This window comes from Pocillopora damicornis, chromosome 6, assembly GCF_964200805.1.
Source record: "Pocillopora damicornis chromosome 6, jaPocDami1.2, whole genome shotgun sequence".
Classification (NCBI taxonomy): domain Eukaryota; kingdom Metazoa; phylum Cnidaria; class Anthozoa; order Scleractinia; family Pocilloporidae; genus Pocillopora; species Pocillopora damicornis.
In genome coordinates this window covers 15305001-15328295 of record NC_142675.1, presented here as the reverse complement: position 1 = coordinate 15328295, position 23295 = coordinate 15305001, and the positions used below count along the sequence as shown (strand labels likewise).

The window sequence follows — 23295 nt, the reverse complement described above, 5'->3', positions numbered from 1 at the left end:
TCCTGAAGAGCTACGTTTAACCAGTGTGCTTTGCGCGCACTTGTTTTGTTGTTCTCTGGAAACTCATTGTTGTTCCTCACAAACTTACGGAACGGCATTAAAAACCAAAACGGTTGCTCTTGCCAATATACTCGTGTTAAAAAAACAAATGAAAAGGAATTTACCGCCCAGAGCGCAACTACAGCGCTAGTTCGGAAGAGGTATTATGACGACGTTTTCTGTGTGTGGAGCACAACCAAAGACAAAACAGAAGAATTTGTAAGGCTGCCACAATACAACCAAATTCACGGCTGAAATATCAGCCCCAAAAATTACATTCCTGGAAGTATAAGTGTACAACGGCGATGGAATTAACAGGGAATCGCTCATTTTGACGTGCAAACGCTCTAAGGAGAGACGGGAGACCTTGAACTTTTGTCAGTGTCATTCACCGGCCTCAAAGAAAGGATTCGGTAAAGGAAAAGTGCTCCACTTTTAATAAATATGTACAGTGTCAAAATACGCGTAAAGAATAGAAAATACCAAGTTGAAATTTTAGAGAAATGTATCTTTGAATCTATTTTCACCGGGAAAGAAAAGTAAGTAAAAACTTGACGGGATTAAGCTTGTGATCGATCGTGAAGGTTTCCTCGTGTGACGGTCTCCCGGGTGCCAAGGGGTGCTTTCTTTTTTACCTTCCTCCGAAATGCTGTGTAGCAAGGCGTTTATGAACTCGCTGCTTATTTCCTTGGCAAATCCTAAGGCTGTCTTTCGCTCATTCCATGTTTTAAAAGGTGACTTAGAAAGCCACATGATATGGCGGCTTCTCTTCTTCTCATCTCATTCTCAAGCAGACAATGACTGTAATTTCTTACCTAGACAATACTCAATCGTTTTTACATGACAATTTTATATTTATTTTTAGTCAGTCAATTTTCTCTCTATGAATTTCACTAATTACTTTTCTCATTCTAATTTCATTCTGCCTAAGCTAATTAAAAGTCGACCTATCAGTGTGAACCAATCACACGATTCGTGACGTCATAGTAATTCAATCAGTTTACCTGTTCGTTAGCGTTTCTCACGCCCAGAAAAGAGAGAAAATTAGCTGATAGACGACATATTGGTGTTTAGAGCGTGTTCAAACAGCTTTCTACGTGGTGGGTCGCTGAGCTTGTTTTCTAATTCATGTGCCCGCGTGCATCACGACTGTTGGTACAAAGACTCAAAGCTCTAACTTGATATTTGCTTTTTAATCTATTTTTTAACAGATCCTGGTGATTTTTACCCGAAAAAATTCCAGCTTTGGTAATTAAACCCTGGTGAAAGAAGCGCGATTGAAGTAGGTCGAAAATCAAACGGTAACACCCATTTTTTTTAAGTTTTCTTGCTGCTCCTAAATAATTGCTGTAGCTGGTTACAATCGGGTAAAGGTAGTGTTAAACTTATCTGCCTAGAAAAGTTGGGATTTTTCTCTTTTTTGTTATTGTTTTTGGTTTTTTGCTTTTATTGCGTCTCCGTTTAAACCTTTATAAGAGCTCTCCCAAACATACTTATGTTTAGATGAGACAAACACAGAAAGAAGACATCCATAGCTTTACAAAATATTGCCCTGAATTATGCAGGAATCTAAGACTTCCTAAGCGTTTTACATGCTCTCGTCTTGGCAGTATTCTCGACCAATCAGAGTCGTCGTAGGATCTCAGTTATTTCGAAAAAGTGTAGTTACGAAACCTTTGCGTCAGGTCTGTGGCCCTAATGTGTCTGCTTTTAGTAATGTTCGGAAGTTTTTTCTTTTTTTTTCCAGTTACATATCAACCATGAAAACTATGTACTTGATCGTTTTGGCAGTTGTGATTGTATCGGTAACTTCACGTTCTATTGAGCAAGGTGAGTAAATGGGCAAGATGCGCAAAATCAATGGTGTATATCATGAACTGACTGAAAAGAAAATTCAAATGGGAAGATGAAAATGTCGAGGGACTCAGCAGATTTTGGAAATTTAGTCTCAGTGTTTGAAATTTATCGGAAATTTTTAGAACTTGAAAACGTTTCTTTGTCTATGAGAGTGAACTTTCAAAAAACTTACCCATCAATGAGGATCATTTCATACCCTAATGAAGACGTTTCTTCGATGAATAATTTGCACTTCCGATGAAGTTTCTGAAAGGTCAAAGAAAAGAGCTTAAAGACATAGAAATTAACTGATATCTACCAAAACGGGACCTTCTTAATTTATCTGGTTTCAAAGAGATGTAAACAACACTTATATTAAGCTTGCATGTAGTTCCAATGTTGTTTTGTGTCGCACTTAAAACGAGGAACTTTTGTTTGATAGAAAATGACGTGGAGCGATTCTTCAATGTTGTAGCCAGAGACCCCTGCCGTGACCCGAACTGTTTGGAGTTTTGTGTGGATGAGCTTGGAGAACCAGATAGAATTTGTGAAGATAGCTGTTGCAAGTAGTCAAAGCTTGATAAAGCCACGAAATCTAAAGGAAATAAACATGTCATGAAATATCTCTATTAGGGTTGAAAAGTTGAAATAAACGCGGATTTTTTCCTCGCATGTGACTCTCCTTTCTTCTTTTTCTTTCTTTTTTTTTTTATTCTCTTTTTTTTTTCCTTATTCGCAAATTCTCCTTAGAATCCGTCTTTTTTTTTCTTAAAGTTAAATTAAAGGCACAGTGAAAAATATCATTTAAATTTCTCCACGGAAGTTCTTCCATTTGATATGTGGGTTGAATTTGAACAAAAAAAAGACCACTCCGGCTCCAAAGGATCGGGGGATTACTTTTGTTATTAGAGATTAAGCTCTCAAGGGTGTGGTCCGTCAGTCATTAGGTTACTTTACTGTACTTTACTACAGTACTGACGATTACAAATGTCTCATATAACTGGTCGTCATTTATGGATAATCTTCAGATACGCTTTGCTGAGTTATTTTGTAAAGTGACAAACTGTTGGTCCCTTTGTCATGAAACAAACAGAAAGAACTTGTGGCCTATCTGAAATTTTGCATGCCTATGTAATAAGGCTTAACGCACTATATCGCTGCTCTATTGTCCTTTCATTGGAACTCAGTTAATTCAAATAGCGTAATAATCAAAGCGCTTGAAAACAAAAACTGGCATTAGGGTTTTCCAGAATCGGGGATTCAAAAGGTCTGAGTGCTCATCATAGAATATTGGATTTGCCATAAATGCAACAAAGTCATCAAACAAGAGAGCCTATTCCCACATACATCCTCCTCAATCCTGTTAGCTTACTATGGTCATGGCATTTCAAACATGGTGTATATGCCACAAGTTTTCCATTTCCCTTACCAATTACTTTGTAATAGTGTTTATATGTTGAGGAAATGGTTGGGTTGAAATATAATACAAAGACTTGCCAGTAGATAGTTTTATTTCAGTTCTCATTCAGTGTAACGTAGGGCTGGAAAGTAAAGTAATAAGAGCTCCGCTTTTAGGCTTGGCTAAATCTATATATTATTTTCTAATTCAATAAGAAGACCAAATTCCAAAGCTCCGAAAGCATTTGGTTACTATTAATGATCTTTTTATTATTTTCTTTTTTTTTTGCATATTCAATCAATTGTTAGACCATTCTCGGGATTAACTGGCTAACGATCAAATTGTGTTATTCGCGATAAAATCGACTATTTGTTTCCATTGTTCATGACCATGGAATCTTGTCGAGCATCGCAGAAGTTAGATCCTAGCCTGGGTCCAATTCACCATCCGTTGCCCAATTTTTGTAGTGAATATCGATAGACAAACTGTTCGTCTAATTAATATGATGCCTTCATTTTGTTCCCATATTCGAACAAAAGAGACCATTCCGGTTCTAAAGGATCGGAGGGATTACTTTTATTATGCAAGATAAAGCTCTGGATGTTGTAATCATAAGTCACTAGGTTACTTTACTGCAAACCTCTTTGAGTGGTTTTTCAGTGACAGATCAAAGTCAGATGTAAAGGTAAGAGTGTATTTGGATGGACAAATTTACTGAGCAATAATCCAAGCTTTCCATGGAGGAGACATGAAAAGGAAAAGAGTCTTAGAACGAAATTGGTAACTGAATGGTATTTACTAATACTTAAACACAGTTTGCACGGTAAATAGTCAAGGCCATAAAAGAGAGAATTCTTGGTTATTTGAAACGTTTTAAAAACTTGTGTATGTAATTTTCATCATTATGATATTGAGAGGCTACTATACAATTCATGACGTACGAACTAAAAAAGGCACCAAGCAGGTAAAGCAAACAACCTGAAGAGAACAAGTGGATTAACGCGCACATGATTTATTCAAAAAACATATTTACTCAGAGGTAGTGCCCGATCTTCCAACTGGACGTGACATGACATTCTGTAACCCAATAGCTCTGCTGTTTTTTTCTTCATTTTCAAGCTAACTGGACGAGGCAGAACCCTAACAGAATGAACTGTTACAGTCCTGTTGTCTAATCGAGGAAACTTATTAACCCAAGAAAAGCAACACGAATGCAAGAAGAGCCTCCTTATTCTCTCCAATGCTAACGTTTACATATGTCTCATAATTGGTCGTCATGCTTGGTTAATCACTAGAAATCTTTTGTCATGAAACAAACCGAAGGAACTCGTGGTTTATCTGAAATTTTGCATGTCCACTCTATCGCTGCTCCATTCCCTGCAAGTGCTTTCACTGGAACTCAGTTCCTTCAAATGACGTAGTAATCAGGATGCTTAGAAAAACACCAGGATTTGGCTCTTTTAAAATCGGCGATTCGCAGCGTCAAAAGCTCTGAGAGCAATTACATGTTATTGATGTGCATATTCAGTCAATTGGACTAATAATCAAATGGCTTTGTTCGCAATATCACCGTATTTTTTTTCTCCGTCACTCCTTGTATGGTCTCCTAATATCGATAATTTTTGTTTTTTCCTTCATTCTTAACGATTAAGTTTGCAGTGGAAGTCTTCCTTTGGCGATCTAAGCAAAAATTATGTTACGCCCTTAACTTTTCTACCCTGATAGTTTAACTTTAAGAAACTGAAATACCACTCAAAGAGGTTTGTAGTAAAGTAACCTAGTGACCTATGATTACAACATTCAGAGCTTTATCTTGCATAATAAAAGTAATCCCTCCTATCCTTTGGAGCCTGAATGGTCTCTTTTGTTCGAATATGTGAACAAAATGAAGGCATCGTATTTATTAGACGAACATTTTGTCTATTGATATCCACTAAAAAAAATTGGGTGAGAGATGGTGAATTGGACCCATACAGGCTTTTCTTTATGATATTTCACAGCTTTGAAATCTATGCTAACATACGACTTTGATTCAACCTTAACAAAACAAGACCTAGAATTTCGTTGCATACGTATATTTCTCTTTTGTGTTCTCTCTCAGATGATGTGCGCTCAATCGATGGTCATCTCATAATTTATAATTCCTTGCATATTTCAGGGTTTGTTTGAAGATTTGTTTGACCCAATTATCAGCATGAAGTCTGCGTACCTAGCCATCATTTTGGCAGTTATGATTTTATCGGTGACGTCAAATTCTGTCGATGACGGTAAGTGACGAAGCCATAGAATCGGCTCTGAGCCAATAAAATCATACTTTAAATCCCATGATAACTCCTGAAAAGATTACATAAAGAAACAAAATCTTACCCCGTTTGAAATTAAGCTGGTGACTAAACAGTATATACGAATAATACAGATCAATACGTTTTGTATTATATTGATTGAAACTTCTGTGTGGACTTCTCTACTTGCACAACACAAGCCCCCAACGTATATTCAATATCAATTATACCTTGGAACAGGCTTTACGATAAGATTTATGGTTGCCTATTTGAAAAAAGATACAAGCTTATTTAACAACATTCATCGTACTAAATTGGAATGGACGCCGCATTTGATGTCTTGTTAGTTGTATGCTGTGAATTTGTCGGAACGATTGCGTTTACATCTAAAGGGAAAATAATTAAGACACTCCCTAATTGGGATCTAAAATTGAGATTTTTTTGTCTTGTAGAAAACATTGCTAGACGAATCTTCAAAAAGATCTTCAACGATCCGTGTGCGCATGGGCAGAGAGATGAAAATTGTATGGACGAGTGTTATGAGAATGATGGTGAAGATTGTGAGAATGAGTGCTGCACGTGACAATATAAAACAATGATAATCTAAGAGTTTGTTTGATTTCAAGAATGATTTCCAAAAGGCCTGTATTCTTTTTCTGTTTTGTTTGTTTCGTTGTCGCCCCAAAACTTGGGTCATCTGCAAAATTACTTTTTGATCATGGGAGTGTCAGAGCCAGTTTACCTTAATTTTCACACAAAGAGTTAAGAAGTTTGAGAAATAAAGCTTTGTAATTTTCTTGACTTTGCTTTCAAATAAATTGTTTGCACGTTTGTTCTTATGTTTATAAATCAATTGAGGGGCCCTTGGAACTTTACCAAACCGTCGTCAAAATTTAGCTGCTCTTACTGTCATTTATGTGCATTAAATGAGCAGAGAGACAGCTAACGATTGGATTTTATCTGTCTAAGTATTGACCTTAAAGTTGACTACCCCTGATCAGCCTCCTGATCATTGCTTAAAATTTGATTTTTCTTACAGAATCATCCCACAGCACAACAAAAAAAAAAAACCCAAAACTTTCAAGGGCGTATGCTTTCGCTCTATTAGCGACAATATAATCTGGTATTAGCGTCTCGAAATCCCATTAAGTCTACTTTAAAGGAAGGGAAAAATCATCTGTAAGTCAGCGGCGTGTAGTGTTCCATACCTCTTGTTAACTGTGTTCGAGGTCCAAACTATAAATTACGAACCGACTTTTTTCCGATCGGATTTGTGGCCCATACGCTAAGTGCGGGGGCCATCATGAATCCGCTCGGGGAAGATAGGTTCCGTAACTTGCAGTGCGATCAGAGAAAACGAGGTTAGTGGAATATTTGTTATCTCGCTTTTGGCGATCAAAATCAAGCCTTGCGGAATTCATCGGGCTTTCCGAAGTAGTCTCGTACCCAGATCTTCTACGGCCAAGCGGTTGTCATCTCATTTACAGTTACACAGTAGGACCTGGCAACGAGACTACTTTCATAGTGCACGCACTAAACAACTGAAGGATATGATAAATAGAGAATAATACATAGGCGCGCGTGGATACGGAATTTCTCTTTAAGTGTTTAACTCGATAGCTCACGAGTGAGCACAGCGAACGAGTGAGATGTTGAGTTGAACACGAGAAGAAAGAATTCATATCCACAAACAACCATGTATTATTTTGTTTATTATATAAACACAATAGCCCTTTACTGAGAAGAAAAGTCAATTATTTTAATGAATAAAAATAAAGGATCGACAATCTCCGAATAAAAATCGTACAGTGCGTTGGCGCTCGGCTCGAAATGCGTTCAAACACTACAAAAACAAACAATGGGAATAATTTTCAATTCACAAAATTCTCAGTTATTGACTTGGTCCTTACCAACAGAAGAAATATGTCTGGTGCACGACTAAAATCGGCCTGTGACAAATCTTCCAGTGGTCGATTTTCGTTCTCAGTCGTTAGAAATGTCATCACCAAAGCCACTGATTACGTAACTTCGGTTTTTCTTTCCATATTTTGAATTTCTTCCCTTTCTAGGAAAGTTTGAAAGTCACTGTCAGTATGCAATACGGATTTTTCAGCGTTTTAGCAGCCATAATCTGAAAAAATTCCGACAAACGACCTTGGATTGAGAATGGTGAAGGCTTCGCTCGATTTAACGAGTGGTGCGAAAGGCGAGTGACGTGTCAGCGGCTGATTAGCGATATCAAACGCAAGTGAAAAAAAATTATATTTTTTTATTATATAGATACTGATGAAATACGAGGATTTTTCCTTTACTAAAAAATCACATCTTCATGGCGCGCAGTGAAGTACTATTTTTATCTTTCACGTGCGAGGATATTGGTGTCGCCATGGTTACTAACATGATTAGCCAATTACAAGAGAGCTTCCCGCTCAGGCACGCGGCTGGTTCTTTTGAAATTTCATTCACAAAATGGCTTCGAGGTGCGAAGACGGCACAGTTACCGGTGACTTTCTCAGTGAGCTGCCAAATTTTCACATCGATACTTTTTCCAAGCTTGAAGAACATTCAGGAAGATTATTTTTCGATAGGCGACCACTTCAATTGCACTATTTTGCTGTTTCGAAAATGAATAAAAAAAAAGTTTTCTTTCATGTAGGAATTTCACCAGTATCTAAAATAAACAGAACATTACATGGCCGCTTGGGGATACGAATTTTATTTTCCCGTGCTGAAAGTATCTCTTCAGCGCTCGAAGATAAAATTGGTATCCCCGCGCAGCCACGTAATATCCTCTATTTCTGTGTGTTGTTATCGCTTTTCTCAAGGCTAGAAATCTTTGTATAACACCGTAGTTGATATGATAAAACAAGATGTATACTGAAAAGGGGAGGGATCTCCCTTGGAGCTCCAAGCACGTTATTGGAGCATGTTATCTTTCAATGACGGACTTACTTAGCTATCCTGCTTTATGATCAGCTTGAGGAGCTAGTAAAGTTGAAGAATTGATAAAAGTAAAAAAGCCGCATATGGTCATTTCGTGTGTAGAAAGTGACACACGTTGACATTAACTTCAGAGCTTACGCTTATTATCAGCAAGACTCATCATACAATTTCCCCCGATTGTCTTCGTTCTTTTTTCAAATACGTATTTGAGAACGGTTAGCTGACCAAAATTTTTGTTTGCAATCTCAGTATTACGGTCAAAAAGGAAGCTTAATTAAATAAATAAAAAACTACTAGTTTCAATAGCGGAAACTCCGTGATGTTCGTATGATATAATTTGGAAACCGAAATCATAACAAGAACGATTCATTGCACTCACTCGATTATTTGTGAATTTACTGTCATTCGTATATTCGTCAACCACTGACATACTTGAAAAAGAAATTCATCATTTAGAATTCTTTCTTTCTTTTTTTTTTTAAATGAACTTTCAAGCTATGCTCATTTCTAAAGACTCGCCGAAACCAAGTAGAAATAATGAGGTGAAAGGGTATGAATCAAAATTAGCCCTTAGTTTTGAATTTTGTCAAAGCAGCTCAGAAGCGTGACTTTCAGAGTGAAGCTTATATATAGTAGCTCTTGTGTTTGGGTTTGACGACATGATTGCCTCACGTTCCGTGCAACCTAACGATGATTCGTCGGAGAATCCAGCTGAAGACCAGGAAAATGTCGGTAAAACGCTTTCGAAAATATTGACGAAATATAGTGTCCGGTGTTAAAACTCATGAGGTTGTTCGGCTTGTACCTTGGAGATACAAGTTTGAAACGTTTGGCCTATACTTCTGATGGTTATTACGAGTATTAACTGTTGTGTTATGGTTGTTGGGTTCTGGTTCAATGTTGTGATGGCCTTTGTTTTTATTTTTTGTGGAGATAAAATGTACACGTTCGTCTTGTTCAGCTTATGGTGCGCGTTAATTATAGATGTGACCTATCCCAGCCAAATACGTAAACAATAGCCTCTATTTTTCGCGAAAATATGCACAGATATTTGTTCGCGAACATTGTTTGTTCCTAGATGGAAAGAGTGTTCCGAGAGCGAAGCTCGACAAAAGTTGTGAGCTTCGTGGAACAGATAATGTCTAACGGCTAATGTATGAGCATATTTTCGAGCAAAACAGAGGCCATTGTGTTTATTATCCTTCAAATATTATGCAACGTACGTGAAAAAAACTTTTACAACTGAACAGCTCACTGTAGGAAGTGTGGAATGTCTTCTTTCGAGCGTTCTCTAGTACGACTTTGTGGACAAAAATATTTCCTTTCTTCTTAAAAACCAAAAAACGTTCTCTTATCTTAAATAACGACTTATCGTAATGAACGTAAGGTTTAAAAGTTGGGGAAAATAACTTAAGTGATATTCTGGGATATCACTCTGTTTTAGCTGAGGGATATTCGTTCATGTGCTGCGTTTAGGCCAATTCCGCGCGAGCAAAAATACTTGATGGATCATAAAGAAAAAGACATATTAAGGTTTTAACAAGTAAGGCATGGAGCTTTAAAGTGAAAACTTTCTGGACTTGTATCTTAGTTGGTGACGTTCATGCTGGAACTTAAAGGCGAATCAAAAGGTGTTCCTGTTGGTGGACCGGCGGTGATCAACAAATCAATGTGCCTAAGAAATGAATGCAGCCTATCCTTCTCACTGAACAAAACAGTTGAAGGTTGTAAAGAGTAAATAATGCATTAAATTTAATGATATTTTGTTGTTTTCTGTTCTAATTACGAGCTATTTCTTTTTCCCTTGACAACTTGCATATTTCTCGATAATTCTAGGTTGTCAGAGTGCTTGTTTCCTACGTTGCTGTCAAGCTTTCCCTGCCAAAGCAATAATCTTAAAAGGAAAGGCAATACAACAGAGATAGCCGAATACAACAACACAGTTACTGAGAGGAGACAATTTTTACCGGAGGTTTATTTCCAGAATCGATTGATAATTATGTCAGTTACAATCACTTCATAACCTCTATACGGTATTTTCAAAGCACTCTGCAGTGCGTATTTTAACATTGCTTAGTTATGAGTGGCCAAAAATGAGTGCACTTTTCATGTTACACGGGTGCGAATTTGTAACACGAGTGCAAATTTCAAGCGGGCCTGCCAACTTTACAGTTGAATCAATTTTAAATGACAGTCTCGCAAAATTTTGAATCTGACAAATATTGTGATTTATTTCAATCAATCAGTTGAATGAGCTTCATGTCACTTGTTTTAATTTTCTACCCACCCTTTGGTCATGAAGTAAGTATATCATTGATGTGTAATCACATCATATGCACTTGAATAACTTTTAGATCACAAATTGCCGTAGAGGCCAGTACTATTTTGCTAGTCTGAGTAATTTATTCGTTCTTATTTAAACCCAGTTTCACTCGAATTACTGTACTAACTTTTCCAAATGAACCTTGACAATTGATCATCATAGTAAAAGAGTGACTTGAACTGTTATCCTTACGTTGTTTGATTCAATCGAGTCAAGAAATATGTCCTGAAATGTTAAGATATTTCCCAACTGGGATTCAAAATCAAAACAAACAGTAAAACTCACTTCAGAAAATGTGAAAATTTTAGCTTGCATTCAAGTCTTGATTACGTAATTCTATTAGAGGTAACACAGCCTTTTGTAATGACCAAACAAAGGAAACGAAGTTAATTAGAAAAATTCGTTTTGCAGCAGGGACCCCCCTGCATAGGCATCGCTTATTTATTCATAAGAGGTGGACCATTTTGTAGATAACAGCTCATTCACCTGTTTAAGGAAAATATTTCCAAGAGAGGCACACCAGCTGTCGTTTTCGATTTAAAATAAAAGCTTGTTTAATGATCATGAACACTTAACATTCCATGTATATTCAACAAGCATATAACCAACATGAATTAGGGCTAGATACAAAATCAGCGGTTTTTTAGGGTTTTTAGAGTCAAAGGGGATTCGTCTCCATTTTTTAGAAATTTTAAGTTTTTTTCAGAACATTTAGGGTTTGTAGACGATAATTTAGAGAAATATACAGCCAACAGCACAAAAGGAAATTTACATGGTTCTCCTTCTATTGCTTCCAGGTGGGCTCCCTGAAAATGTTACTCTCCGAACTGTCTTCTGTTGTTATGGTTTGTTTAAAAGAGAGCTATGTAGGGAGGAGAAACTGAAAAATCTCTTACATTGTGTGGCAGTAAGAGATTGTAATCTCTTGGTGGCAATAAATGATCACTTTGATTCAGTTTGAAGGTGGTCCCACGCAATTTTACCGCACGACTCTCAAACTTTACGCAAATTTATGATTATTTGGATAGAATGTTGAGATTATCCAGATTTTTAGAGAAAAATTTCGAGATATTTTTTAAGACGAAAATGAGATTTATAGAAATTTTTTGGAGAATTCCCGATGGATCATTTTCATTTAGGCCTACCATAAATGCATCTCCCATGAATATGTCTCGCTGTGAAGCTTTCGTGGCTCCTCGCCATTTACGAAGAATGTATCCAGAAAGAGAAACATCGTGGCGAATTCTTACGAAAGAAATGGTGATGGCGCTGTTTCCAGGTTCTAAGGGATTCCATGCTATTTTTACGTCTAAAGTATAGTTCACAGAGGGAAAAGATATCTTGATATTACGACCGCTTTCACGCTGTAATCAGAAATACAGAAATTAGTTTGCGACAATGTTTCATCTTTGGATAAACGGGTTCCTCGTCAATCTGGCAAATTTTTACATCTTAGCTGTACAACGTTTTAATAATAGTGCGTGACCCATGACAATGACAAGGTGAAAAAATCCGTCAACTCCCACGCTTCCATGAAATTCTATATCACCACGCTTTTACAACCCATTGTTTTGTGTCCGAATAAAATTGAAATGTTTCACCTGTTTGACGACCAAACAATAAAAACTATTCCCCCTTTTCAAGGTCTTCATTAATATAGATTGACTTTTACCTAATTGATAGCAGTAACAAGTGGAAAGGAAAGTGTCTTAATTTGACATGCAGCCTCAAAAACCAGCACACAGTGTTGCTCTGGCAAAGGCCTCCTGCGTTGAATATTGAATAATAATTGAATTACAGTTAATATCGTGCATAGAGGCCTCAGATGACCATTTCTTCTGAAAAACGAACGATGGTCTTCATCCTCAAAACTAACACATAGATTTTTCCTTTCATTAGATTTTATTTCCTAATTTTCTGATAGTTTTCGGCAATTTTATTTCAAATACTGAATGCAGTTATTTGATCAAACATTTCATCGGCTTTCTTGATAAAAAAAAAACCAATCATTTTTTAAAGACTGAACAATTAAATGAAACCTCATCGCTTTTTCTAAAAAAAAAAGCAATTAGTAATTGAATTAAGTGAAACGCTTTTTTTAAAAAATTATTTTTCAAAGGCTAAACCGGCAAATGAATCTTCGTCTCCTTTTTTGAAAAAAGGAAAATGTGGTAATTATACAAGCATTTTTTTTTTCATAAAAAGCCAGTGGAGGCTACTGCTATTAGAAGAAGAACTACAGTATCAATTTCTATCAGTCTACAAACCCAATTTTTTTTTCAAATACTGGAAGAGTAAATAGAAATAATGAGGTTTCAGGTTTGTGACATAAAATTAGTGGTTAGCTTTGAATTTTATCAAATCAGCTCGGAAGCGTGACTTTCAGAGTGAAGCTTACAGTAGCTCTTGTGTTTAGGTTTGACGACATGATTGCCCCACGTTCAGTGCAACCTACCGATGTTTCGACGGAAGATCCAGCTGAAGACCAGGAAAATGTCAGCAAACCACTGCTGAAAAATATTGACGAAATATACAGTCCGGTGTTAAAACTTTTGAGGTTGTTCGGCTTGTACTTGGAGATACAAGTTTGAAACGATTGGCTCATACATCTGGTCATTACAGACAACCAAGCATTCTTGCGATCATTAACTGTTGTGTGATGATCGCTGGGTTTTGGATTAATGTTGTGATGGCCATTGTTGCTATTTTTTATGGAGATGATGTATACACGTTTATCTTGTTCAGTTTATGGTGCGTGTTAATAGCACTCAACGCAACACTTTGTCTTTTTGTACTTTGTGTTCCCTTTAACGACGCAAGAAAGTCCCGATTTGGCTATTTCCTGATGAAGTTATGTTCCATGAACACCACTGTCAGTTTAGAAAAGGTAAAAACTAAGTCAACCAGAGGTATCATTGTGTTTGGATTCGTCTCCATTTTCTCCACAGCCGGCATCTTGATGACGTCTCTTCTGCTGAAAATAAACGTGGCTTACAGTGAGCCTTAGAGTCAGTGGCTTGGATTTGAAATAGTTTCTGTAATTTTCCTCATTGTTGGTTGTGGACCGTGGTTCCTACCAGTTCTTTTTTACTGCATCACTTGCTGTATTCTAGAAGCATTATTAGAAGATTTACACCAAAGAATATCACCCCTGCGTCCATTTACTTTGAATCTAACAACTTTTAGAATGGAGCATCGTAAGCTTTGTGAGGTGGTCGAGTTCGCTGACAAGATGCTTCGCCTTCCTATGTTTGGGATGGTTTCTGTATATCTTCCTCTAATTTGCTTTAACTTTTATCTGGTGGTTAACTCATCTCCAGGGCATAAATTTGTGTCTCATATCAGTACCCTCATTTTTTTTCTGTTTACTGTTTGTACCCTGGCAATCATCATGGTGTTTGGGTCAAAGGTCAATGAACAGGTAAAGTAATTCATAATGGAGATTTTCGAGTTTTAACCTGGAGTAAAGTTAGAGTAGTAGCAGTAGAACGTTTTTTTCTAATGTTTGCATAAATTACCCGCGTTACAGCTTCACCCAAAATTCACCACCAAAACTGCATATCAATGTTTATTCTATGTCTAACCTTAAGACTTGATCTAGATCTTTTATCATTTCTCATCTCTTTGTTTACCTAATTTATTCCAGATTCACAGCTTTCAAAAGGACTTGGAGGCATTTCCAATTTCCAAAGACGAGGAAGTAAAGGTGATTCACGCCTAAAATAATCAATCACGAGTCGTTTTGCTGTCGGTGCGTCTCCCCTCAGCTTTCTGTCAGTCTCTCTGTACGCCCCTGCTTGCCTATAGTTTCTAAACCGACCTGTTCATCATAGATGTGATCTATGCATGCCAAATATAACAAATAATAGAGTAAGTTAATTTGATAAGTAAGGCATGGAGCTTTCAAGTGAGGGTGTTATTAAACTTTGGATCAGTAGACGGCGGAACCTCCGGAACCTGATATTTTCAGTTGGTAAAAGAATAGTAATGAAATAACAGATAAAACTGAAAGGACCTTAACACTGTTTTAAGTTTTGTTTTCGGGTATAAAGATTACTAGAAAAGGAAAATATGTTTTAAATGTCCTTGACGTCCAACTTTAACTGTGGCGGCATTCACTATACAAGGGTATGTAATGTCACAAGGTGCAATCAGCACTCACCTTCCCCGTGTGTTAATAATTGAACCATAATTTGAAAGCAGTTTGGGTACCGCGATATCGAGTAACACCTCCTTTACGCTGGAATTGGCGGCCTTTAATTGTTTTTCATTGAACATGATGCTGGAATGAGATCACGATCGCAAAGTAACATCATCGCCTGAGATGCATTGTTATCGCGAAACTTATATTATTGTCATATTGAGTTAGTTACCTGTGAGTGTTTGTACGTTTCATTAGTCGTATCGTGTACTTGCGGTTGATGTTTGTACCGTTGCGTGATGTTACGTAATTATGTCGAGTAATTTTTTCAGGTCTTGTGTATAACTTTAGTCCTTTAGATCAATTTTTATGTCCACTTTTTAAGAAACAGCGTCTTTGTTTTTCACCTGTTAAGCAATGCACCGTTAAGGTACATATTTTCCTTATTTGTAAATTTTCACTCTCTAATATATATTTTCCTCCTCGTGTTCAGTTAGTACCTAAACGTTTGGATGTTTTCAATCAAATGATGAACACAATTACGCTTGACTTTGGTTATATGCCTGTAGAAATTCGGGTTGTTCGGGGCGTCCGAACTCGCGATTCACAGCGTTTTGCCTCCAGTGGATTCGTTGGTTGGCATTACTCAGACACATCTTGGAAAGATTATGTAGAGGACTAAGCAGATAAACTAAAAAAAAACCCTCAATGCAAAAGAACAACTATTTGAGTGAGGTGAATTTATCCTTATTCAAAACTACTACAGATATTTTAAAGGTTGAGAGCGCGAATGTTCATTTTCATTCAAATCCTTATATTTCACCCATTGCGCAACGCTAACATATTTGCATATTCACAGAGGCTCCCTGTGTGAGCTTGGGTTTCCTGTGAGTTTCCTGTGGTTGACTAGATTGAAAAAAAACATTTCTCTTTCAACTTTATCTTCTTTATACCCGAAAACGAAATTTCGAAAAGTGTTAAGGTATTTTTAGTTTTTATTTTATTTCATTAGTATTATTTTTTTTTTTACAAAAAGCTAATGGTTTCGCAGGTTCCGCTGGTTCCAGAGGTTCTAGAGGTTCGCAGTCTGCTGATCCATAGTTTAGTAACACCCTTAAAGTGACAAACTTTTGGACTTATATTTTAGTTGGTGATGTTTATGCTGGAACTTCAAGGCGAATCAAAGGGTCTTTCTGTTGGCGGACTGGCAGTGATCATCAAATCAATGTCTCTAACAGTAAGTTCTCTGCTACCTCACTTGACGGTTTCTTTTACTTGTGAAATAAAAGCAGCTTACTCTTCTCACTGAAAAAAAAAACAGCTAAAATAAGTTGTTAACAGTGAATAATGCATTTACTTCCGTAACATTTTGTCGTCTTCTGTACTGATCACGAGCTATTTCTCGTTTTCTCTTTGCTAACGGCATGATATTCCTCGTTCCAGATTGTCGGGGTAATTATTTCCTACTTTGCCGTTATGCTGTCCCTGCCAAAGCGATGAATTTGAAAGGAAACGTTTTGCAACAGAGAGAGCCACGTACAATAACAGAGTTACTGAGAAGAGACTGACTGGTTCTATCAGAAGGGCTTTGTTCAGAATTAATTAATGATCATATCCGTTAGAAATTACTATCACTTCATGCGGGCAATTCGCATCGTTTGTACCCTCCACACAGAATATGTACATTTAATTCAAAAGTTAAAACATAGGTAAAAACATTACTAAGTAGTGATTGGCTAGAAATGAGTGTGATTCTCATGTGACACGGATGCAAATTTGTAACACGAGTATAAATTACAAACGGGCCTGCTAAGTAACAGTTGGATCACTTTAAATAATAGTCTATCAAAACTTTGAATTAGACAAATATTGTGATCTTTTTCAATCAATCAGTTGAATAAGCTTTGTATGTGAAATTAAAGCCCGTTCTTTCAAATCTTCACATGCTTGTTCTTCTGTCTTCCTTTTCATCACGTATTGTATTATTGATAAGTGAAGCACTAGAGACCTTTTTAAACTACAAATTGCCGTGCGTGCTCATGCCATTTTGCTTCTCTGAAAAATCAATTCTTTCTCATCTACACCAAATGCAAAATTTCGCTGAGAAGGAACAAGTGGCAATGTAAAAGCAGAAACTCAGCGGAAAACTTTGAGGTTAACGCATATTTTCACGAGTAATCAATTGATTTCTCAAAAAATTTACTCTTGCTTCGTTTATTCCTAACTGCATTTGAATGATCATCCTCTTAATCCTGAAGCAGTGTACTTCCTCAAACATTGAAGGTCACGTAAGAACGTGCACAAAGTTCCTGACATGTTGTAATATGCTAAGTCAACTCCGACTTTCACATGTAAAGGAAGGTGAACTGAAAGGAATCTTGAAACGTAATCTTAAAAATAATTCCACGAGCACGTTTTATGTGATGTATCACGTTTTCGATAAATGCTTATCAGTGTCAAAGTAATATCTCCCGTAACGCTCGTTCTTCTTCTTTTTTTTTTTTTTTTTTTTTTTTTTTTTTTTTTTTTTCGTAGTAGCAAAGGTCAACCGTAAATTTGAGCTAACTTAAATCTTATCGACTTTACGTACGAAATGTACCGAGAAAATCTGGGAGTCGAATGTAAAAAATTTCAATTGAGGAAGGTTTCGATTGAGGAAGTATTCAAGATTGGAAGAACTATATTCATTCGATTCCGCATCAGAAACTTGCTAACCGTTTATCATTTACAAGTCGAGAAGAAAACGGATTGGGAAAATAACACAATTTAAGACCGGCGTTAGAAAAGTTGGAGGGAAATTACTCAGCGATTTATTGCATTCAGTTTAGGAAAGCTGAATAATTCTAGCCACTCTCCGGTCACCTCCAAAAATTTTTAGCTTGTATCAGTTTACTGACTACGTGACAGGCGATCAGTGACCGGTTGAGCTGTATTTCACCGCAATAGGATCGTGCATTTCGAAAAGTAGCAATAATACTGCGTTAAATAATGCTGGATATCCCTTCGGCTGACTAAACGTCTCTTTAACTTAATATATGTCTTGAAATAATATGGTCGCTACTCACACAGAGATGCAGAGAAAATTGTTCAGGAGCTGAAATCAAGTGACAGCCGAGGTATAACTGCTGCGCTGTAACTGATCTATAATAAAAAACTTTAACCTCCCTCCTTGTTCCCCTAATATAACTTCGATCCATGTGTCAGACTCTCGAAATTTAACGAGGAGATCTGTGAGTTCGGTAACTGACTTATCTGGACTACTTGTGTCGTTCATCTTCCACTACTTGTTTGCATTCGACCGTTGTTTTCAAATATTACTTCCGATGATTTTTTGAAGTATAAGGAAATCTGGGTCTCACGTTTCGGGAATCCATATTAAATGTTATGTCCCACTTTTGTCTAAATTCTACAACTGGATTTTTCTCGGTACATTTTACACTTAATAAGATATGAAGTCAGATCAGCTGTATACTTTTCGTTTGACTAAAGCTGCTCTTAAAACAATTATGCGAACAATGTAAACTTGATTTCATGACAACAACATCAAATGGAGTGAAATTTGCCGGTCGAATGTTGGTAAGATACGTTACAAGAATCCCTTCTGTCTATTTTCCTTTTTGGCTGAGAGAGAAGCTTAAATAGACCTTTTATTTTTAGAACTTCTCGGAAACTAAGTTGGTGTTCCTAAGTGATCTGTTATTTTTGTGCTGTTTAATTAACAAATATAGAGAAGCCTTGACTGTGCTCTGTTCCGTTGTAAAGCACGCAGGAAGCGGCTAGAGTACGAAAGAAATGTAGGAAGAAACACGAGACGTAGTGTGGCAATACCAGCTCTTCTCTTTTTCAAGCATACCGTAATCTAGTATGCAGGAACGTGATTTCTGGGTTGAATTTTAAAATTCCACGCTAGATATCGTGGGACAAAGGAGCAAATGCTATCAAAATATCGCGAGCTCAACTAATGTTAAGTGATGTTTTACCCTGTTCGCATAATTTTCTCTTTAACCTTTACATTTTCTTTGCAGGTTTTTCGCCCTGGATGTTATCTACTTCTTCTCCTCCTTGCTCATTTTAACGCCCTGGGATTATCAGTTGTTGAAGGTAATATTTGCATCGTAGTAAATGTACCATCAATATGTATAGGAAATCGTATGAACCTGCTCGTGCATTTCGTGATTTATGGGCACGAGTGATGTTTTGAAAGTGAGAACTTTCAAAACATCACGAGTGACCATAAATCACGAAATGCACGAGCAGGTTCATACGATTTTTTATTTATTATATTCCCGACAAAATTACTCCATCGCGCTATTGTCAGCCATTTTTTTATAATTTGGTGTTCAAATTTGGCGCTTCCTCGGTGTTTCCATGGCAACTTCTCCGTATTGCACTCTATAACCTCTATTGCACTCTATAACCTATTTATGCATTCATCATTGACCAATCAGAAACGCGATATTTTGTTGAGTATATAATAATCAATGATATTATATGCTGCTGTCTAAATGCAGCGTAAAACCAACATGATTTTATAGCTGAAGTCACATTCCCTTTGCGGCTTTTCTCCCAAGATAGAGGAAGGTATCCTTTGAATTTTCTTTACTGATTTTCCACCATGGATGTTACCTACTTCTTCCTCTTCTTGCTCATTTTAACGCCCTGGGATTATCAGTTGTTGAAGGTAATATTTGCATTGTAGTAAATGTACCATCAACATTCAATGATATCACTGGTCCGGGGATTAAGTGGCCATCGAGTAATTGACTGGACACGAAACATATATTTCTATCTTTGGTTTTATTCGATCTGTAAGAGACAATACATAATTCTTAAGAAATCTAACAGCGAGCGATTCATAAAACTACATGCAGAAAATACGAAATTGCAATATACTGAATATTAAACTGGTTACAAAACAAATTACTTATTTCTGTGGCGTTATCCAGTCAGAAATTACTACAGAACAGGTCAGCGAAACGGGAAAGAAACGCGTCAGCAGAAAAACTACAGGTTAGCTGACGAGGAACAGTACTTCCTCTTTCACGACTGAAGAACGTGTCATTTGATCTCAAGTTAAACTTACTAAAACGATTGCACCATCGGCTGTCAATCAAGGCTAAAATCAAATGTCAATCAGCTTGTTTGTAAAATCAAAAATCAGTCGACGAAACAAGCATATGCTGCTATTAAAATGCAGCGTAAACTTGACCAACATGATTTAATTTAACTGAAGTCACATTCCCTTTACTTTTCTCCTGATCCAGTTTTAAGATACAGGAATTGTTACTAACCATTTTTCTACTGATTGATTTAATATCTCCGACTGTTTTGTTTCCACAACTTCCACAAGACGCTTGGAGGCGTTAACGTGAGATGGGTCGTTATTTATCTGTAGTCACTCTGTTTACACGAGGAAAATGATAAATTTAGCGCTGACTCTTCAAAGAACAGGAATGAAATCTGAAAATTAAGACAAGAGGCATGTGACTAATTTTCATAATGACTACGACGAAACTCAGGCGAATTTTTAAAATGTTCTACCACAGGCACACATGTGGTTCGTTGCTGATCTGCAATCAGGATCACCTCACTTCCCGCAGTCGATCGGCGATGCATCAGTGGCCCAATCCTCCCAGAGGAAGTTTTTATCTTTTCTGAAAAATAATTAGCCAAACAAATACCCCTCAATTGGGATCAGTAATCCCTCAACTGATGAAATAAGAGTTGATATTTCAAAATATAATTTTCTTCGCCTGTAAAATACATATATGTTATTTGCCGGCTGGGAGGTTCGTATGGTGAAAAACTGTGACCGAGGTCTCGAAAATACTGCCTGAGGCCGTAGGCCGAGGGCAGCATTTCAAGACTGAGGCAGTTTTTCACCATATCGACCGACCCTTAGCCGGTAAATAACATATTTATTTCTTTAAACTTGACGAAATTCTTTCCGAAAGAACCCGAATGATTTAGGGCTGTAAATACGGCAAGGTCTTCCATAAACTAAAACAATTTTTGAGCGAGTGAATGGTAGTTAAAATAGAGATGATGTAACTTACCTGTCAACCCCGTCCACCTGTGGACGTGGTTGACAGGTAAGTTACTTTCGATAAGTAAAAAGTTGATAAAATAGAAACTTTCTTAGCAGCTCTCGTGAGCGGTTAGCTATTGTAATAACCGCCTTTACAATGCCTGTCAGCACTGCCATGTTACCATCTAATTGTACATTCCCTTAAGCGGCTGCGGACACTTTTATGGTTAGATCTTGAACTTTCCTTTCTCTTTAAGCCCCCGTAGTAGAAGCCCGAAAGCAGATCCCTTTTATTTTTTCGTGCTTAATTACACCAGATTGCACACGAAATCATGCTATTACCTAAACAAATTCCAAGGAACATGATCAGTTTCCAAATTTGATTGATTCAAGGGTAGATAAATGTTTTGAGATCAATGTTTGTAAAAAAACTCTGTCTTGCAGGTGCTGTCGGGAACATGATGCTTGTTACGATCGCATTATAAGCTGCGAAATCTGTCCCTATAGCGATGATGTTTACTATGAAGTTTACTCACTGGTTGGATGCAGCGGATGTGGTATGGAATAATACATTTTACCTTCTTTCCTTCTTTCTTTGCAAATTGTAAGTTGTTTTCTAACGCCAGAGTTAAAAGATTTTGCAAATTTTTGTCATGATATGAGTCTTGGCTGCCTGTAGAGTCATTCTAGTTTGGCAGGATATGAATCGTTGTCATTCAGCTCGCAGGCTAGTTAATTCATCAAATAAATACGAGTTTTTCCCCAAAAACTATTGAGAAATTGTTGCTAATGTTGTCAATGATCTTTGATTTAAATTTCGTCCCAATGTTTCAGCTAGTAAACCAAGCAATAATGCATGAGAACTTGCCATCTGCCGATGTGACAGTGCTGCAGCTAGATGTTTTGCCAGGAACACATTCAATTCGCAGTATGAAGATTATCCCGATGAACAGTGTTAGGAAAGCATTATGGAAAAAGAGTGACAGCCTCTTAATTTACCACATGAAGATGTTAATGTGATTAAGGTAAATAAAAAGTGAGTTTAGATGTGCAGATATATTTTCAGTCATTTGCGCGCAAGTCTTTTTTAGATCATCTTCACTTGAACGATCAAACTACAGGATCAACGGTTATTCTTGGCTTCAAGTAATTAACAGTGGAAAAATTGTGTCCTCAAAGGTGGTTCTTTTATTTACTTGTTATAAAACAAATGAAATATTTCCATGTTTCATTCCAAAGTTCGGATATATAATATAGAAATGTGGTGGGTTCACAAACACGAGATTGAGAATCATCCGGTAGTTTTTAGTGGGTTGGGACAACTCTTTCTTCCTCACCCTGAACAATTTCCGCAACAAATTTTATATTCTAATATCACGCACCTTGCGTTAGGTCTAGTGCTTAGTAACGAAGGAATTACCTTCAACAGCTGGAAGTTTCGAAATGGGGACGGCGGCAACAACGAGAAAATTACATCCACAAGACGCCTGTGAAGAAATATAAATAATATTAAGAGGCTGTCCGCGTAAGAACGGATGAGGCAAATTCCGGCCCTTCACCGATTTCCCTAAGTTTTTCCGTGAAAGTCGACAATTCTATCCCATGTACAAATATCACATTTATTTTAATCATTTTCATTCTTTTTATTTTTTACGAGACAATTTTAAAGGTCACCCCAAAACTGCCCAATTTGCCTTCTGTGACCCCTATAATTAAGCTATAAATATCGAACGCTATTAAATCCTTATTTCCGAATCTAGAAAGCTGATTACTTTACATATTTAAGAATGACTTTATTTCTATACTTCAAAGGTAAAACAATTGCATTCTATAGAATTTTTACCTAGTTATGAAATTTCTAAAATACCTTATCGTGAGCATTGAAATTTGTGAGGAGTGAGGTACATGCAGTTGAAAGCTATTTTCTCTTACGTGGGACCTGATCTAGAGTCAAGTCTATTGCAGCTTAAAAGTACTTAGATAGAGCAAGTTAAACATAGAATAAAACTTTTGGGCACTCCTCATCCTGCGCCGCAGAGAGCTTTGTGAACTTAATAAATATTCGCCATCTTGATCGAAACCAACGATAAGGCGGTCCGACCTGCAGACAGGTTTCCAAAGCGTAACAGCCCTAAAATACTTAAAGATGCCGCAATGATTATCTTCTGGAGTATCAAGATCGATATTAATCATCATTTTGACCATTTTTTCACGAAATGGCTCAAATTTTCCGGAAAAATACTTCGTTAATTATTCCTATATGCAAGTTAGCTTCATGCGTTCGTGTTATAATACACGTCAAAA

At 37.0% G+C, this 23295-nt stretch overlaps 2 long non-coding RNA genes, 1 other non-coding gene and 2 pseudogenes across 5 annotated transcripts; all 5 read left to right on the top strand.

Moving 5' to 3' along the window:
- The window catches only part of LOC149044143 (uncharacterized), a 280943-nt pseudogene that overhangs the window by 176419 nt on the left and 81229 nt on the right, over positions 1–23295 (top strand).
- Positions 442–2547, top strand: LOC149044157 (uncharacterized). Of its 2 annotated transcripts, XR_016187660.1 has the most exons (4): positions 442–578; positions 1251–1340; positions 1787–1869; positions 2318–2547. It is a non-coding gene; the product is annotated as an uncharacterized LOC149044157 (long non-coding RNA). The 2 variants fall into 2 exon arrangements; XR_016187659.1 differs by lacking the exon at positions 442–578 and having other exon boundaries at positions 1203–1340.
- LOC149044156 (uncharacterized) lies at positions 3903–6275 on the top strand. The gene is made up of 3 exons (XR_016187658.1): positions 3903–3959; positions 5433–5541; positions 6009–6275. It is a non-coding gene; the product is annotated as an uncharacterized LOC149044156 (long non-coding RNA).
- On the top strand, positions 13140–16905 carry LOC113676732 (uncharacterized; annotated as a pseudogene). Its single transcript, XR_003446731.2, has 4 exons — positions 13140–14243; positions 14469–14528; positions 16111–16200; positions 16407–16905. The product of XR_003446731.2 is annotated as an uncharacterized LOC113676732 (transcript).
- Positions 21432–22044, top strand: LOC113676504 (uncharacterized). Its single transcript, XR_016187418.1, has 2 exons — positions 21432–21548; positions 21826–22044. It is a non-coding gene; the product is annotated as an uncharacterized LOC113676504 (transcript).